This window comes from Poecilia latipinna, unplaced genomic scaffold (assembly GCF_001443285.1).
Source record: "Poecilia latipinna isolate Pla-1442-1.1 unplaced genomic scaffold, P_latipinna-1.0 Scaffold2684, whole genome shotgun sequence".
Lineage (NCBI taxonomy): Eukaryota > Metazoa > Chordata > Actinopteri > Cyprinodontiformes > Poeciliidae > Poecilia > Poecilia latipinna.
The window spans coordinates 42,742-46,016 of NW_015115300.1; the positions used below are offsets into that span (position 1 = coordinate 42,742).

Below are 3,275 nucleotides of genomic sequence, written 5' to 3' on the forward strand. Positions count from 1 at the left end.
TGTATTGCCGTTTTTCCATTAAGCCAATTTATTTTTGTAATTTCAAATTACGCAAATCGGAATTATAAAAATAACTTTGCTTAATAGAAACACACCAGCTTTGACAAAGCTTGACAAAATGTTTTGGTGCTGGGATGAGGTGACTTTTCAACATTATCGAACTTTGTGTATTTCGCAAAACTGCAATGGAGACACTTTTTTTCCACATCACACGAGTCACTCCAGTTTGTGTATAAAAGCAAAACGCTTATTTTTTGGCACTGGCTTTCTTGGACATTTATATTTATTTTATTTGTGGGTTATAGTCCTGAACTGACTGTGGCCATTAAAGTCACAGTAGGACACAGCAGATGTTTGGGATGTTTGATCTGGGGTTCAGCAGCAGAGCAGGGAAGGAAGACAGTAGCAGCACTAAGGTTACACAAACAGGACATCCGGAATTCATTCTCACAACACACACAGATACATAACAGGCCGGGAAATGAGCTGGGCTCAGAGACAATGACTCAAACTGTCAGAGAGAGGTGTGCAGGAATCAGTGCCTAACCCTAAATACTCTAAAGGGTTTTTACGGTGACAAATTAACTCTTTCTGTAGAAAATACACCTTTAAGTCATGCATTTTGAAAAAAGCATATTTGAACATTTTGTTTTTGTAATATTTCTTACATTTTATACAGTCAGAGCTTCACAAAGCAAAACCTGCTCTAAAAATAAAAGCTAAAAATAAATTATTATGCCGGTCACATATAGTACGGTTCCTTTGGGAAACAGTGTGAATTCACTATAATTGCCGTCCACAAAAAAAAGTTCAAACAGCAAAATCTACAATATTATCAAGTTTTTGTTTCCCAGTTATTAATAATTACTATTCTCAATAGTTTAATTCCTTCATTTGCTGTTGGATTCACCTCAGTGAAACAGAAAGGAGCACATTACTCTCTTGTTTTGTTGGGTTACAGTGAGAATCTGAGTTAGACCTGGAAGGTCAGACCTCAGATAAAACTGATGGGTCAGTCAGCAAACACCAGAACCAGATACAACAGTTGGAACCAATTTTTGTGCCTTTAGTTTATATGACCTTTGTTATAAATCGATGCTTAAGAAACGACTGAATCTGAATCTTCATATTACAGGTTCTTATACTGGAGTTGAATTGTTGCAACTTTGCTTGTTTTCCTTGCATTAGCTCCAGCTGACTCTCCCACCACCGACCAAAGGAGGTGAGGAATTCCTAGTTTCCTTTAGAAATTCCAGATTGGAGAATTTTGCTGCTTTTAAAGTCTTTCCCCCCATTTCTTTCCTCCACCCGGAATACCTTGTTGTATTTCCATCTAAAAAGTTCCTTGTTTGTACAGACAAAGCGTGGTCAGTCAGGTCTGCAGCTGACCGCTCTGGAGGCGCGGCGGCTTTTGGCAAGACGGGAAATGTGAGTTTTAACTTTGCGGCAGTTTTATAGACAGAAGATGAAAAAAAGACAAGGTAAACTGAGCTGCCATTGTTTTCTCTCTCTTTTTCTCTCACATACACACACCATGGTTCAAAAATACCCCAGGGGCCCTTCAGAAAGACACAAAACAAGCAACCCGCAGAGCTAACTGCCTGATTAGCTGTGCTGCTGTCTGGAGCTACAATACCTTAAAGGACCAGAGACTCGACTGATGAGACAGAAAAGATCCATCACAGCAACTAAGTGACCTTAACCCCACTGGGAGCGCAGAGACACAGGACTGAACACAGGTCCTCTCTCACAGCTGTCAGCAAGCAGCAGCTAAACTAAACAAGCGGGACCATTCAGATGAAGTATAACAGCAGGCATGAAAATCTCCTTTTAACACGAATCCCTTCTGTTCCACTGATCGACCACGCCAGAGGAAATGCATCAGCCACCTCCAGCTTGTCTTCTGAAACCGAACCGGCTCATTGGGCTTAACGAGCATTCTGCATTTCACATTCATTAATCAGTGTTTAAAAGACAGCAAGAAAGACTACTGTCAGGTGGCATTGCTTTTTAACGCGCACTATCTCACTCCACTGCCAGTCACACAGTCCAATTAATGCCTTTCCAGATTCCCTTTCTTTTGGATTGCAAATGGAAGCAGAATATTTTAGGTTTTCTGAAAATGTTTTGATTTATTTCCAATTACGAGCTGGCATGGGCCGGCTCGTCATTAAATGATTTTGTTTCTTACCAAATCCAGTTCTTTCCTTTCAGCTATTCTTTCAGCAAGAATAAGTTCCAAAGCAAATGCTAGGCTAGGTTTAGCCTTGTGAGCAGCTGCATTAGCCTATCAGCCATTCTCTTACATTTCCTGTCACTCTGTCCCTCATTCGTTCCTTTTTTATACAAAATTCTCCCACATAGAATGGCTCCAAACTCATTTAAAAGTGTTGGAGGTTCCTCCAGTGCTTTTGTAACCGAGTACTAGCTCAACTAAAAAAACAGCATCTATGTGTCTTTTTTTAATTTTTTATCTCAACATAAAACTATAACAGGGCTTGAAACTTCAAACCGTCATATTCCCAGCTAGTAATATCAGCTAACGTTGATTTCACCATAAACAAACATTTAGGAGTGACAAAAAAGAGATTGTTCTACAGCATTGACTATAAAAAGTCCTAATTGCTTTCAAATTAGCCAACTGGCATTTCTGTCCCCCGCCTACCCAACCTGCTTGTGTTTTCTACAAGAGGTCATGACCCCGGAGGTCCTGGGAGAGAGGTGAGCGTTTACACTGGAGGGCCGAGGAGGATTCCCAGGCCAACCAAACATGCCTCAGCCATAGAGACTCTACAAGACACTTCATCTGATGGACAGCAGTGGTGCTGCTGTGTGTTTGTCCCCCAGACAAAGACCAAAACCGAGAGTGAAGGACGGAGTGGAGTCAGGACGGAGCAGTTCGCTGGGTGATTAAGTCTTTTCTCGAAAAAGGCAAATAGCCAATAACAGAGGCAGGAACAAGTGTTTTAGGGGAAGTAAACCTCACTAAACACACACTCCTCAATGGTCCCAGTGCCACCAGTATAATAAAGCATAAATACATGGTGCCGGGTTTAAATCCAGACTCCTGCGCAAACATCCTGCTGAGGACGGTTCCTTTGGAATCAGAGAGGAGCACCCTATCATCGCTGAGTAAGACATCAGCTTTGTGACCTGAGTGTACAAAGTGTGTGTGTGTGTGTGTGTTTGTGTGTGTCGATGCTGATGTAATGTCTGTAAAGATTGGCACACCCCTGGAAGCCAGATCCAGGGGTCTTCAAGAGCAACTTAATAGA

At 41.6% G+C, this 3,275-nt stretch overlaps 1 long non-coding RNA gene across 1 annotated transcript; it reads left to right on the forward strand.

The window, feature by feature from the left end:
- Positions 1 to 276: 276 nt before the first annotated feature.
- On the forward strand, positions 277 to 2,195 carry LOC106938758 (uncharacterized). The gene is made up of 3 exons (XR_001422692.1): positions 277 to 1,222; positions 1,358 to 1,428; positions 1,555 to 2,195. It is a non-coding gene; the product is annotated as an uncharacterized LOC106938758 (long non-coding RNA).
- Positions 2,196 to 3,275: the final 1,080 nt, after the last annotated feature.